The sequence below is a fragment of the Pezoporus occidentalis genome, unplaced genomic scaffold, assembly GCF_034315485.1.
Source record: "Pezoporus occidentalis ecotype Australia unplaced genomic scaffold, CSIRO_AGI_Poc_V1 ctg98, whole genome shotgun sequence".
Classification (NCBI taxonomy): Eukaryota; Metazoa; Chordata; class Aves; order Psittaciformes; family Psittacidae; genus Pezoporus; species Pezoporus occidentalis.
In genome coordinates, this window is record NW_026916347.1 from 1,680,331 (window position 1) to 1,697,016 (window position 16,686).

A 16,686-nucleotide genomic window follows, 5' to 3' on the forward strand; every position below is an offset into this window, starting at 1 on the left:
TTGTCACTCAGTAAGTACTCAGCTATCATAGCTTCCAGGGTTTCTTTTCCTGCAGCCGCTGATTACTGCTTGGAGGGATATCATCCAGATATATCACAAACCAAACCTGGCGTCACTGGAGCTGTTAAAGGATACTTGTTTGGTCATTCTGCTTTGATATTTTGCCAAATAAATAATGATGAAGACAAGCTCAGTGAAAAAGGAAAAAATATTGGTAATGCCTGAGAAGCAGGATTTGACAAATCATTGTCTGTATGATATCCCCTGCTTCCAAATACAGTTGAGGCCTCATTTTGTTTGATGCTGGGGCTGGGCATGGGAATCTGTCTTCACAGCATAATAAAGTGCTATGCAGATATATCCAGACTCTGAATAACATGAGGCTCTCAGGTGGGTTTGTCTGGCAGTGTGCTTCATGTCGTATCTGGGCTAGCTTGCGTATGTTTTGCCTTGAGGATTTGCATAGGAAAAATGATCCTCCAAACCACATGATATTTGCAATTGTCAAGGAGCGCTTCCTCTGCTAAATCATAGAGTAAGCTAGGTTGGAAAAGACCTTTAAGATCATCAAGTCCAACCATTACACCAGGATTGCCAAGACTACCACTAAACCATATCACTGATCTTGTTTCTATTAAAACATAAGAACACAGTCAACTTCTCTACATGTTTTACACTATCATTTCCATTTAATTCCTTAATAGAAAATAAAAGCATGACCTCTTTTTGCTCTTAGTTTCAGCTTGTTCCATCTGTAACAATTGTAGAATCAAAAGATGTAAGCATCTGTGAAAATTAAAAGCCACTCAGAAAATATGTGTTTTCTATTGGTCATCACATTTTGTTTAAAAATCTCAATTTTTAGATGAAAGCATTTCTGGCCATAGCCATGCTATGATAGGCCATCAATATTTATTTAAAAGTGGCATGAACAAGACAAGGAAAATCTAATGTCACAACATATTTGTCACAAAATGCTTGAAACTGAAGTGAAATTCATAATTTTTCTCTTTTAAATGAATGCCTGTAAGAGCAAATAATAAAAGACTTTTGTGAGCAAATGAACCCAACTGCCGCTACTCAAAGGAACAAAGCCTAACAAATTAGCATTAGCTAGAGATTCAGATTTTCTGTTGTGAAATAGGTTTTGTTGAGGTTTTTTTCCTTTTACTTTTATATGCACTTGGATAAATTACTGGGCTGAATAGAATTGTAGACGCAAAGTGATTAGAAGTCACTTGTTATATGGTGATGTTTAATGGTCAGTCATGTGGGTTCTCAGAATTTCTTTTGCTTAGTATTAGCAACGTGTGAACATGAAGGTACCTGAAAGAACCTGAGTCTTTACTTGGTAGGTTCTGTACAGGTGTGATCTTACCTAGAGGAGCAGCTCACTATTAAACTGCTGCATAAGGATGGGAGCTGAAGAGTTTAGACTAATGACATATTTGGACAATTTCCAGCCATGCTGTGGCCCATATAGTCATTTAGCAGTTTTAGGAAGAAAAATTCTTTCCATTCTATGATTTTATGGTTCTTTTATTTCTTACAGTGAGAGGGTGAAACACACAAAATCATTAGCTAGCAAAGAGCAGATCTAGTTGTTGGGATCATGAGCAGGAGGATATTTGTGACAGTAATAGGCTTCTTAAGTTAGCAGATGAAGCCAAACCAGCGCACACAGATCTAAGACATACATTGTTTTACATATGGAGGTAGTTCATAAACATAAATCCTTAACTGGTGTTCTGAAAGATTTTCTGTATTCTAGGGTAAGCAATGTAAGTGAATACTAGATTCTGTTTTGAAAGGTACAGTCTAGTTCATCTAGAAATGACAGTCATCAAGCAGCAATGAGTGGTATGAATCTATTGACTGTGTTATGCAGAGGATCAGATGAGCTAAACAAGTGAACCTTTGTGCTTCCAAGAAGCTAGTGTATGTTTTTTGGTGCTATACAAATGTACAGAACAGGTAGTCCTTTCTGAAAAATGTAGAGTTTAATCAAGATATTCAAAAGTAAACAAGTGGGGAGTGAATCTTTCAGTATTTATTTTACATCATTATCAAATACAAACTACTTTTCTTTGGATTACAGTATTGTGATTTATAGGATGAGAGAACTGAAACTGTGGGCTAGAAAGGAATTTAGGAAACTTTCCAACTTAATTATATTTGCATGAGAAATGTGTTTTATCTCTATAAAATTACCAGAGCCACTGCTGAGAGAATGGAGATGTCTCTTACAGACCATGCTTCCAAATAGTTCCCCTCAAAGTATACCCAGGCTTACTGACTGAGGAAAATATGTGTGGAAGAACTCCTCTGCATGTTTCCAGAATTGTATTTGTTGTGCACTTGTACAGTACTGCAATATAAACACAGCAGTTTCAGCTAGTATGACAAAGAATTGCAATTAGTTCAAAACCTTTGTAAGCAGCATGTTGCTTTGCATAACTTTTCAGAATTGCTAAATCCACCAAATCCTTCTCTTTGTTTATCAGCATATCTGGGAGGCTATGTGAGGTATGCATACGCTTTTCTGCCAGTCCTCAATAATGGCTCCCCTTCTACCTTAGCTCTGTGGCGTACTTCTTAGAAGTTGTATTGCATCTTCCAGGGTGTACCAAGGTATCCCCTCAGGATGTGAGAAAGTAGCTCTGATGAGGAATACTTAGTTAGGGACTTGATCCAGAGAGGAAAATGGGCACCTGTCCAGAATGAGGCAACTGCACTCGAGAATCTGCATTGCTCCACATGTCCGAAACTCTTGGGATTATACTGCATTGAGTAAAAAGCTTAGGTTTCTAAAAAATAAAAGAAATTCTTATTTATAGTAGGAGACTTTCCCTGCAAATAAAACAATGAAATAAAAAAGAAAGTGTAGTTAACACTTTCATGCTAGATAGAAAGTACAGGAGTACTTCACTTGCCAAATTCTGAAATCAGCATTATCTGACAAAACTACTATTATTTGCTCTTCATCAGCTTTTAGAGATTTAAAAAGGGAAACCTACTCTTCTTTTGATATGAAACTAGGTACAGAATGATAATAGGACAGGATTTATTATCTGTGATGTAAAAAAATGTGGTTGGCTCACAAACCTGCAGCAAACAGTCAACAGTCTGATGGAAAAATGAGACCTTGATGGACAATTTTATACTTAGGAAATGAAAACCATCATAAATGCCTAGCAGGGATGCTGCTTAAAGCAGACTTTCAAAGGGAGTATAGGTGATGCCAATAATTACTTGTTACAGTCAAACAGAATTGTCTCAAAAAACTTAACAAAACACACAACTGAGGTGAGTGTCAAAAGCAGCTCAGCCGGTAAGCTGTCAGCTGGTATAGAGACTTTGGTTCATAGGAACAAGGCATTCCTGCTGTTACAGAAAATATAGGCTGTATCTTTATATATGGAAGATAAGTTATGTACATATGTGCAGCTTAACACATGCATCTTGATAAACTAGATGGAAAACAGCATTACGCACAAGCATTCTATGCACTCAGCCTCGCTGGGGTACAGTGAAAACAAATTATCTGCATGTGGTAAGTACTCAGGACAGAATATAAACTGTTTCCCTGCATCTGGACAATAAGCACCACATCTGTATCTAATAACTCTAATCACCCTGTATGTAACTAAGATAAATCTGCATTACCATGTAAATGAATTACCATTAAAACATGACCTGACCATTAATCTTCTATAAAAGAGGAAGTTTGCTATGGTGAATTTTAGTAATTCTTAATAATTCAATTGAATTGCTCTCTGAAATAATAATTAGTATCTTCTGTTTTGCTTTAACCTGGTGGTTATCAAATTACTAGCAATATTTAACTGCTTTCTAAGAGCGCAGTTGTTCTAGATAAGGAGAACATTGTGTTGGGAGTTTTTCTAACCTACTAGCCTGAGACTCCATACTTGGGTGAAGTGATAATGGTTTTGTGGCTTTTGCTAAAATGGTGGCTGTCAAAATTTGAGCAAGGAAAAAACAACTGCAAATTATATGGATTAGTACAAGAAAGCATAAGGGGAAATTTAGTAGGCTGTGCTGCACAGGAGCTCGATTAAAATCCATCTGAAGCATCTCTGCATTGCATTGGGTTTTGCAGCCAGACACTGAAAATCAAGTCAGCTATGTATTAAAGTGGATCTTTACAGATAAGCAGAACACCATCAGTCCCACAGAAGTCACTGAAAGCTCAAAGCAGTCATTATCACCTGTGATAATTCATTGCAAACTTAAAAATAATGTGAGTAACAAGAGTTGGAGTATGCATCTCCACAACTTAAACAACACATATACACTCATTGAGATACTGGCAGCTAACAGGAGGAGTAAGCCTCCATAGAAAGCTACATAGTTAAGCTCACATTTATGGTGTGAGAAGCACTTGAATCATGCTCTGCCAAAACGTGTTTCCCCTTTCATGTTTTCTAACACTGGTCTCAGGCTATTTCATGTAAACAAAGTAGCAAAGCACCATTCTCTGGGCCTCTCTTCATCAAAAGGCATGGCACAGTTGATGCCCGTACTGTTTTATCCTCTTCCACCCAAAGCAAAGTATCCTCCTTCAAATTGTCAGCTGGAGACAGTCCCTGTCTTGAAGAATTTCCATAGCATGCCCAGGCATTGCCTGAGATAGTGTCAAATGACATGAGCCAAAATTATGCCAGGAACTATACTAATAATTCAGTGGTAGGAATGGTTGTATGCTTGAGCCTATGCATTAACCATGATTAGTTTACCAGCACAGAGGTAGTTTCATTATGTACATGTGTTAATCAGGTAAATATGTTCTAACAATATCTTGAGGGTGTCAAAACCATTTGTCTTCATTTTTACTTCTCTAAAGCTATATGTAGTCCGGCTTGCTACAAATGTAAAGTAAAAGGTTTAGGTAAGTTTATGAAGGCGATAGAATAAAATCATATCTATTTGGAAGCACACACAGGCATAGCAGAGGGCACTAGGAAAGTGCTGCATTATCAGTGTTCAGATATTAAGCTGGATTTGCAAGGAATGTAAAAAAGTATGTCTACTAATTCAATGATTCAGAGGTTTAAGTATAGTCTAATGGCAGGGAAAGCTCCCAGTCCAACTTGAGCCTGATTATCTATGCTTAGTTCAGAAGATATCCATGGGCAATTCAGTTCACCTCTCAGCTGGTAAAGCAGAGTTGATGACGTTTGGAAACCACTTTAAATCTTGCCAGTGAGAAGCCTGTAAAGTGCTAGCCAGTGTTAGCTGCTGTGAATGTCTGCAGAGTACTTCCTTTGCCTCTGTAATCACTGATTTGAGTTGCAAAAGAAGGAACTGGCAGCTGGATAAAGATACAAACAGTACGGAGAAAGAAAGAGTCATTTCGGCTGCAGGCATTTGTAAAACATTAAGGAGCACAATTTCAATGGATTGCAGAGTGCTTTTCACCACATAACTCCCTTTGATTGCAATGGGAACTGACTACTTTTGAAGGCTAAGTTGTGTCAGCATAGCACAATGATGAGGTTTTCATTTCACAGTCATTTGCATGGCAATGATTTGTTCCTTCCAACAAGTCTTATAAATAATGCAAAAACTGAATAATAGATTGCAATAAAAAATATATCCAGGGACACAATACATACTTTTTCAGTAAGCAGGCAATGAAAAGAGGCATGTGTATTAACTGCAGACAAAAATCACTTCTCAACAGCCTGACTCTCAAGGATGGGAACCTAACGAAATGTCAAGTTACAGATCACAGTTCTGTAAATCCTCCTGCTGCCTGGTCTTTGAGAAGAAAATATTATTACATTGACAATCAGCTCTAACTTTAGACTGCAGAGAAACTAGAAGTTAATTGTATTTTCAGATCTTTTCTTCTTAAGCATAAAAAATCAGTTTGTCAATTTCTAATGCAAAGGAAGATGAAGAAAAGCTTGTGAGTAAGATACTGTGGAATAGCTGACATGTCAGAAGTTCAATGCAAGTCAAAGCCCCAGAACCACAAGACCATATGTGTGCTCCTCAAAATGATCCACCCCCAGTATGTCTTAGGAATGAGGGTTTGGCTGCAGTGCTGTAATGTAACTCAGTGCCATTGAGTGCTCAGTCTCTTTGGATTCATATGCAGCAGGTGCACACAGCACATTAGTTTATCAAAAGAACTTTGGCCTTCTGTGAAAACATAGGCTTTAAACAGCTAAAATAAGGGTGCTGGTGGTCAGTCTGACCTTATATAGAAAATCCCACAGGTCTGCATCACTGCTCTTCAAAGAGCACTCTGGTCTTGCTCTGGGGGTAGGTGGGGCCTGGCTGCTGATTGGATTTATATTCCTGTGTGTGTGGTAGAGTCAGTGCACAATTGCAGTCAAATTACTCCCCTTCAATTTTAATTTGAGCATATTTCTCTCTGATGATATTTCTTTTGTCTGCCATGTGTTTAGACAGTAATCACTGGGCAAAAACTCTTCTTAGTATCTGTACAGTGCTCTGACTAATAGAGCTCTCTGATCAAAGATCATCTTTAGTACTGAGGCCATAGAAATATAGATAGACCCCTCTCTTTAACAGAGGTAAAGTGACAGTGCCATGAAAATAGTATGAATAATGGAGAATCCAGTTTTTTTTCCTTTAAGAATTTAAAATTCTCACAGGAATTCTAGATGATGATTCAGAGTGACTTTGTCAGCAGTTGCAGATTTGAGGAAGGCACAAGCTGGAAATAACTAATTCCTGAGCAAAAGTTTTCATGGCATTATTTACTGCTGAACATTTATTTTTGACTATTCTGATGGGTTTGGTCCCTCCTTTCCACAGGCGTTGATCATTATCACAACAGATACCAGCTATTGTCTGCATTATTACAACAAAAAAGTCAGGGATGATTCCAAAAAGACAAATCAGGAAGTTGGGAGCAAATTCAGAGGGAAAACTATAACATGAATGAAGAGATAGTCTGCCTTTTCCACATTTTCAGATTTGGACCCCACTTATTTTTTATTTTTTTTTTTCCTCTTTATTTATGTATAATTTTTCTCCTGACAGAATGGACAAATGTATCACTTTTATTATATAAACCATCAGAGACTGCTTATATAGCTTGCTGCCTGAATGTTCCATGTCATCTTGTGCAAGGGAATGGCCTTTACAGAGTTCATTACATTAATTATTTTCTCATCAGTATAATAGATTCCTTACAGATTTGTGATTTCTGCATGAAAACTAGTTTATTATTTTATTTGTAATTATGTTTCGAAATAATTTATGTTGTGGCTCAGGATAACAGCTGGCAGTCAGTCTCCTGCTGGTCACTTCCATTTTTATTGTTTCAGCCCTTTGATCAGAATTCATTTATACTGTGTTTTAAAATCTGCATTTAGTTACTTTTCTGTTAGGAAAAAGAAGGCTGATAATGTTAAAAGATATTGCCTTGTTTTTAAAAATTCTCCATTTTTTACCATTGTCTTTGCTGTACTTAAAGTGTTGTTGAAAGCAATATTCCAAACTCTTCAGCATTCTCTTAAAATTGGAAACTCGTTTTTGCTGGCATGTTCTCTTCCATGCTATGGAGCTCCTCCAGCAGTCTTTCAGAATATGTAATGTATCTATTCTCAGCTTAGTGGATTTACAGCATGGTCTGACTCCAGTCTGGTGTGATTGTTTACTAGAGGCCGTAGATAGAATTCAATGACTTTATTAGTGACAGTGATGGTGAAGCCAGTGGAATGTATTCCTGGTCTACAGGCATTGTCTTAATTTTACTGAAGATGGTGTTGTGCTGATTTTCACCAGATGACCAGATACAATGGGTTTCCACTGATGTGAAACTGCTTTGTGATCATAATCAGGCTCGTAGCCTGTTTAAAGACAGACCCAGGTCTTCAGGTATGAAACCTGTAGATTACATGATACTGTGGGAGTGCCCCATGAATTTGGAGTGTATATGAAGAGAAACATATTTCCATCAAATTTGTTTGCCTTTGAGTGGACCTGACAGCACTGTTTATCCATAGAAGATGTGCAGCAAGGCAGTGAGAAGGCAAACTCTTTCTTTCAACATGTGCACACTGTGCCTTTTCAATCTATCTTCATGTCTACCAATATATTTTCCAAAGAATGAATTCTGACTGAAAGCCTGATAGAAAGAAGAGATCAGGTGCCAGCAACTCCATGATTCTCTCCTGCTTCTTAATCTTGAGGTCTACATCTGTGCCTTTTCTAAATTGGAGATCATTGTTAAGAAAATCTCTTCATTCCTTGTTAATCCAAATTAATAGCACTAAGTGCAACATAAGGAACTGTAGACCTGACCATTACAGTTCTATTCCTAGCTATCTAGACATTGAGAAATCCATCTGTTAATTTGTCACTTCAATCCTTGCTGCTCCAAGCCCTCACTCTTAATGCAAACTAGACTGTCATCAAATGACTGAAATCTTCTATGTGAAATATTAAGAACCATTCCTCCTGGCAGCACTACTATTCATCTTTTCAAACTTTCAGGCCCAGTGACTGGCTCTTATGCCTTTGTTGTCCGTAACCCTAACATAAGGGGGGAATGGATGAACCGGGGAACTAGAGACCAGTCAGTCTCACCTCTGTGCCTGGCAAAATCTTGGAGCAGATTCTCCTGGAAGGCATGCTAGGGCACATGAAAATCAACAAGGTGCTTGGTGACAGCCAGCATGGCTTCACTAAGGGGAAATCCTGCCTGACCAATTTGGTGGCTTCTATGATGGGGCTACAGAATTGATGGACAGGGGTAGAGCAGTTGATGTCATCTACCTGGACTTGTGCAAAGCGTTTGTCGTGGTTTAAACCCAGTCAGGTAACTTGTTCACTCACATGACATCCTTGTGTCTAGGAATTGGAGAGACGAAAAAATCAACTTTGATGCAACCAATGTGCAACACAAATCCGCTACTATCAACTACAACAATGATAAGGGAAAATAACAAGGGAAGAGAAGACGATACCACCGGCCACGAAACGAGTCCCACCCGGAAGCCTGTGTCCTTCGCATACCCCCCACCCCGGCCATGACGTGCTGTGGTGAATACCTGGCTCGGGTCAGGCGCCCTGTCCCTGCTTCCTCACAGCTTCCCCTCCTCCCTGGCAGAGCATGAGCCTCACAAAGTCCTTGGTCAGGGTAAACATCACTTAGCAACAACTGAAAACATCGGCTTCACCAACACTGTTCCCAGGCTGGAAGTCAAAACACAGCACTGCACCAGCTACCACAAAGGAAAAAAAACAAAACATGACTGCTACTGCTGAACCCAGGACAGCGTTCGACACTGTCTCACATGACATCCTTGTGTCTAAATTGTAGAGACATCAATTTGATAGATGGACCACTTGGTGGATAAAGAACTGGCTGGATGGCCTCATGTGGTCAATGGCTCAATGTCCAGCTGGAGACCAGTAACGAGTGGTGTCCCTCAGGGATCGGTGTTGGGACCGGTCTTGTTCAACATCTTTGTCGCTGACATGGACAGTGGAATTGAGTGCGCCCTCAGCAACTTTGCCGATTACACCAAGCTGTGTGGTTCGGTTGATACGCTGGAGGGAAGGAATGCCATCCAGAGGGACCTCAACACGCTTGTGAGGTGGGCTGATGCCAACCTCATGAAGTTTAACCATGCCAAGTGCAATGTCCTACACCTGAGTCAGAGCAATCCCAAGCACAGCTACAGGTTGGGCAGAGAAGAGATTCAGAGCAGCCATACAGAGAAGGACTTGGGGGTGCTGGTCGATGAGAAACTTAACATGAGCTGGCTTCAGTGTGTGCTCACAGCCCAGAAAGCCAACCTTATCCTGGGCTGCATCAAAAGGAGTGTGACCAGCAGGTCGAAGGAGGTGATCCTGCCCCTCTACTCTGCTCTCATGAGACCTCACTTGGAGTATTGTGTGCAGTTCTGGTGTCCTCAACAAAAAAAGGACATGGAACTGTTGGAACAAGTCCAGAGGAGGGCCATGAGGATGATCAGGGGACTGGAGCACCTCCTGTATGAAGATAGGCTGAGAAAGTTGGGGCTGTTCAGCCTGGAGAAGAGAAGACTGAGTGGAGACCTCATAGCAGCCTTCCAGTATCTGAAGGGGCCTTATAGGGATGCTGGGGCAGGACTCTTCATTAGGTACTCTAGTGACAGGACAAGGGGTAATGGATTAAAACTTAAACAGGGGAAGTTTAGATTGGATATAAGGAGGAAATTCTTTCCTGTTAGGGTGGTGAGGCACTGGAATGGGTTGCCCAGGGAGGTTGTGAATGCTCCATCCCTGGCAGTGTTTAAGGCCAGGTTGGACAGAGCCTTGAGTGATATGGTTTAGTATGAGGTGTCCCTGCCTATGGCAGGGGGGTTGGAACTTGATGATCTTAAGGTCCTTTGCAACCCTAACTATTCTATAATTCTATGATTCTATAACCTCAGACCTAACCCTATCTTTATGAATAGCCCAAAAGCTCATAGTCACTTTGAGTCATTTGTTTCACAGACGCTAGCATGTCAATCTTGTTTCCTTAGCAATCTGAGCAGAAGTGGTTGTTCTTTTTGTGCCTGTAATCTGAAACGGTAAGTCTAGCTCTAGCCCTAACCTTAGAACCAGTGGTGATAACCTCTTTGATGTTTAGTGACAAATGTATTTTAAAAATGTTTTAGTGCATGTTAAACACTTAGGTCATTGTTAAGAGCCTTAATTTCCACTCATGCTAAACTTAGCATCTCTGCTAATGATTAATCGCTGCTCATCTAAAAAGACCAGAGGTGGTAGGAAACAGAGCTGAAAAAATGCAGGGTATAAGTAACAGGACTAGAAACTGTCTCCTGTCATCCCTACTCTGAGACACAATCTCAGAGCCCATCACTGCTGATCAGAACATATAACTGCAGCTCAGGTTGGACAGCATTTTCAGAGAGTAATTGCCTTCTGGACCTGAGCAATATTCATTTAGACAGTTACATTTCAAGTGATATTATCTAGGGTAAGTCAAAGAGATTCAAGGAATATCATATCTCCCCCTCCAATGTGCATACTGATCCTCAGAAATCAATGGAGCCCTTCCCACATTCCCAGTCTTGTACAACTGGCTATGACAAAGGCTTTTTACTTTTTCTGAAGCATTTGGCATAGGCCGCAGCTGGATGTGGAGTTTGGGGCCAGATGGTTCAGCGACCTCCCTCACTGTGGCCAACTGCAGTTTATAGGAGGCAAGTGGCAGTAATGGCAGGGGGCAGCCTGTCACTGCTGAGATGTGGCTGTCCTGTTCTGGTGGTACACTCTCAAGCCCGGGGACTGCAGTGTAAATCACCATTGGAAGAATGCTGAGGTTTTGATGTCAGTGTTAGGAAGGGCTGATCCAAGATAAAATGTTACTAGAATATTGACATCTGGAAGTTTCCAATCCACCATTTAAAAAAGAACAAAACAAGGCAAAATCAAAAGCCAGCCAGTTTAGCTTGGAGGGAAGCGTTCAAAGCAGAAATTAAAGAAACCACAAGACAGAGAATTGCCAGTATTCAAAAAGAGAAAAAGGGAGAGAGAAATGAGATACTGCATTAGCGAAAGAAATGTGTCCAAATGTTGTATAGCAGAGAGTACTATTATTTTTCAACTCTTTTCAAGACTAATATGGTCAGATCTAATGGCTTGCTTTACCAAATTTGGATTATTTGAATTATAGTTATAGTTAGGATTTTTTTTTACCAGTATGTAGGATACACGCTGAACAACTGAAGAGAAATAAGAGCATGTATTTTAACAGGTAGTATACATTATTTGCAGAAAGATACTTCTTTAGATGCTATTACTGCTGTTGCTTTGAACTTCCAAAGGCCACTAAAAGTGCAGATGTCTCTGGATCTCTCTTATTTGTCATATGTTTTAGAATGTGCCTGTCATGCTATCCAACCATTAAGGGCAAAATTATGTTTCCTTGAAGTAAATGAGGGATATGCTATGAATTCAGTGTTTCATGGCTCTACTCTGAACAGTGAAGTAGCTGCAGAATTTAATGGAGTAGTTAACTTTCCACTGTGAAGAAGGGGGAGATTTCACACATCTCTCTGAGCTGTTTTTTATGAATTCTGAGACAGACACCTATTTTCAGGGTATCTTTTTAGAGTATATACACAGCTGTGAAAGATAAGGTCTTTTAAAAATGAAACCATAGGAAAATATCTTGTCACTTGTTATCATGTAGAACATGTTGTTGCTTTAGTGTAGTCTCAGTCAGTTGCCAGTTGGAGCGTCTACAGCCACCTCAAAACCTGTGTCTGTTCATGAAGGACCAATGCTTTTATAGGCAACCATAGCCACAGTGCTAAATTATTTCACAACTGCAGTCCTATGTGCTGCAATTACTTATTCTTAAGTAATTGCAGTGTACACTGAGGTCCCAGTCTCAGGAACTAGCATAATTCAAAGTGACTCCCATAAAAACAGAGAGATGACTGTCTGGATACAAAATATAGTCACTGAATGGGGAACAATCATTTAATTCCGGTTAAGGGAGTCTTGATTTTTAACCCAAGAGTTTCCCTTGCTAGGTTTTTGATCTTGAAGTTCTATCCTCAGGCCAGTATTCTTTGCAGTGGTCAGTTCTAGAGATTATGCTACTAATAGCCACAGTATGCCTGTCAATGTAATTGTGATTATTTTATGTTTCTTGGAATCACAATAAAATTGCCAAATTAAAACGAGAGGACACAAAGGAACACAAATTAATTTCATATTTTCCTCATTTGTTTTGAAAAAAAAAAGCTTTTCAAGGTTGCCCCAAAACTAGAAGGGATTTCACTGTTTCACACTTTACAATGTTAATAAGTGTGCTAAAAAGCTGTTCCATTTTGTGTCTCAGTAGCTCTTCCAAGTTGAAAACAGAATGCAGACAAGACACTTCTGGTTTTAGCACAAGGTACTCATAAAAGTCAGACTTTGAAGGAACTAATGTTCTATTTTTTCATGGTGCTGTTAGAGCAGACAGCTGATGGTTATTAATTAACTCTAGTTTTATCACCTAATTCAATAAAGGGAAGCCAAAACAACCCTCATCCTTGCTCAATACTTAGTACAGCTAAAAGGAAAGGAGAAAACACAATTCTTTCTACCAAAAGGTAGAAAAGGGACTGTAATTCAAAAATGAAAACAGGGAACTAGTCTGAGCAAACTGTAGATAGCCAGTTTGGATTTTTTCTCAGTTTTGTGTAAGCTGGGTGTAGAACTGAGTGTCCTTGTAGCTTAGTCATTTGTTCAAGTACCTAGATGACTCTAGTTGCCTGTATCTGATTTATGTGTTTTCAACAAAACATGCTATGATTTAGATCTTTCTTAGTTTTACAGATGTTAGGAAGCAGAAATAGGAGTAAATTTTTAAAGTAACTGGAATTTTAGCTATGTTCCTGGGTAGCTCTGATTAGAGATGTCTTTATAGGATCAATGCTAGTTGCCTTTTGGAAAGAGTATTTTAAGGTACTTCTAGACAATTTTCCCACAGAACTGAGGGTTGGTTCTTCCGAACATGTAGGCCTAAGTGACTTCCCAAGGTCACGTGGGGTTTGCAGCAGAAGCAAACGAATATGCTTCACAGGCCCCCAGACCAATCTTTCCCACTTCGTCATTTTGTAAAGCAGGATAATAATTCCTGCCCATGTGAAGTCTCAGGACTCTAACAGTATGTCTTTAAACCAGATCAAATGGACCTAAAGAGCAGCAAAGCAATATTTTTCAAGCTCATGTGTGCAGGAGCACCAGAAAAACTTTGGCTTAAGTTTGGGTATAAATTTATTATGAGTGGCTTCAAATTCCAGCAAAAGATATCTGTCAAAACCATGGTATTAATGTCAAAAGTAAAAAAGACACTTCTGTCACAGACTTCTGGAATAGGACCGTTAGCTTACAGGTTTCAAAGAGTCTTGGAAAAAACATATAAAATGTAGTTTCCTCATCTGGCTGTATGAAGCTTCATGGAATTGGACAATTTATACTGTGGACGTGAGACAGAGTTTCTGGGAAGTGCCAGAAGCATGCCATTTGGGCACTGTAAAAGACCATCACTGAGCCTGAGCTGTACAAGAAGAGGTTCCTTTATATTTATGCTTTTTGATTCCATAATCTAAATATAGTATTAAATATGAAATAACAAAATTCTGTTTTGCTGAGTACTGGTGCTCATTAGAGCCCCTAATGGTGTGGATGCTTCATTTGGTCTTTGAAAAAATACCTTTCATGCCTGACCTTCTCAAGTCCCTGAGTCTTTGTTTATAATGTACTTTACCCATAAAGTCTGTTTCCACCACTTTCAGGCTATTAGTACCTACCTTTTGAAAAGCATTTCTAAACTTCTTGCTTGAGAAATATTTGGTGATATCTGAAACTTTTACTGAACTGTAAAAGTAAAAGTTCATTTTAGTGAACTGATTTGGTCTTGCTTAGCTGTATTTCAGGAAATTAAGTAATTAAATGTAAGTGTGCATGGGTGCTGTCTGTATCGTATCATTTACTTTCTAGGGCTTCTAAAGATCCGTTCTCTTTTTCCTGCCTCTGTGACAGGAAGTGCCAGAAGAATAGCAAGCTATGAAATGCCATCTGGGAAATTTTAACTATAAACAATTGTGCATATTTTCCCCCATACTGGAAAGAAGTTAATGTTGCTGTTTATATTTCATGTAGAATTTCCAGTCTTTTGTTATTGTTTTGTTTTAATAAACATTTTGAGGGATGGTCCTTCCACATTCCCCCCCCCTCAAAAAAAAAAAAACCTCACAGGAAGCAAAGGACTGGGAAAAAAAAATTGGAAAAAGAAAGAAAAATAGAAATAAAAAAGTGAAATTTTCTGTTAAGCTAACAAAATATTTTAAAGCTCACAGCATAATTCTTCTACCTTCACTTTGTTGGCAATGAGTGGTCCTTCACAGTGCTATATTGACGGATATGAGCTTGACAGGAACATCACATTCTCCCAGAAGCACTGAGCCTGAAATTATGATGCCCTGTTGATGTTAGTAGATTGTTTAGGAAGCTTTCATCTGTTAAGGTGCATTAAGTTAGACTTGTTGCGATGCACTGAAATGGAATGGGTGCCTGGTAAGTCTAGACAGTGACAGTGCAGGTCTTTTACAAAATAACAACTTCATTTCTATTTTCAGTGTGCCTAAAGGGCTTCATGTGCTGATGTAGCTAATCTGTGCATCAGGTTTTCAAAGGCCACTGGGAACCAGTGTGCACCCATGGCACAGGAAGAATAAACAAAGTTCTGTGACTGCAGCTTTTTTGTTGTTATTTATTTATAATGGGTAGAGCTTTAGATGCATCTGGGCAAGCCAGGGATGGGTTTGTGAAAGTCTCGGAGGAAAAAAACAGAGAGGTCTCCACACTGAGTTGTGCATTGCTTATGTAGTATTGGTGGAAAAGAGTGGCAGCATTCAGAAGCAGTGTGGCAGGATAAGAGGAGAAAACATACGTGTACTGACTGGGAGTTTTCTGGAATGGATAGTTGCATGTGTATTTCATTTTCCTTCTCCTTGTACAGATTAGCTGTATGCCAAATCCAGGCTCTTTGGACTGTATAAAGTGAAGGAGACTGTTATTTTTTAGCTGGAGCAATCAGGTTTCATCTTCTGCTCTTGCAGCCACAATGTGCTTCCATGGCCAACCATGTATCTTTCATCACTTTCTTTTATTGGTTTGGGTCCAGTAGAGATGAACCCAGACCAAAACCAAAGAGGCACAACCTCTGCAGCAAGCTTGGAACCCAGGGACCTGGCCCAGCTGTTGCTGCAGGGTCAGCCCTAAGGCTGGAACTGTGATGAGGCTTAGATCCCTGGCCAGTTCCAAACCCAGGGCTGTATGGTTTTACCTCAGCTACCCTTTTAAAACAAGAATGTCTTCTGAACTAGCTGTTCCCAGTAGCTGACTATCTGACAAACATAGAGTCTCTTGTGCTGTCATCCCCAACAGTCCTGGAGGACAGAATCATGCTATTATCTCAATTTCATTACTGGGGAAACAGGTATAAACTTACGCATGTCAGAAAAGCAAGGAATTTCCTAACACTTGATCACAAGTCTGTTGCTAAGAGTAGTTTAAAGCTTGAAACACAATTCTGTGCAGTATAACTACAGTGAATAAGAGCTGCATGAACAAGCAACTGTCTGACTCTCTCATGGAGACTGCAGAGATCAACTCTCATAACCCACTTTTGCCTATTTACAGTGAGCATACATTTGAAGTAAGTTACTCATGCCAATCCAGTTCAAAGTTAGAGTTACTGGAAAGCTGATACCATCAGCTGATGGCTTGCTTTATGTTTTTTCTTTCTTTTCTATTTCAAATGTGATTCAGTGCAATCAGGCAAACCAAACAAATTGCAATTTCTTGTGACTGTCATAAATCTCACAGTAAATCTTTTGCTTTTTGGTCCTGTGGGAATCTCACTTCTTCTAACTTCTTGGGTACAATGAGGAGGTAGAAAACAGCTCAGAGAGCAGAAGCTTGGGCTTGTCCAAAATCTTCCCAAAACTGACTCTTTGTGTGGGAATGGCAGCAGGCGCAGAACTGGGAGGGCTCAGCTTCTGTGCCAGCCACCATCTGTAGCAGAAACTCAGTGTATGCAAGTAGAAAGTAGAGATGGACATGTTAGGAAATGCTGAGGGTACAGTATTCTGGTGTTGCCTTGCCTTCCTGTGTCAGTCATCC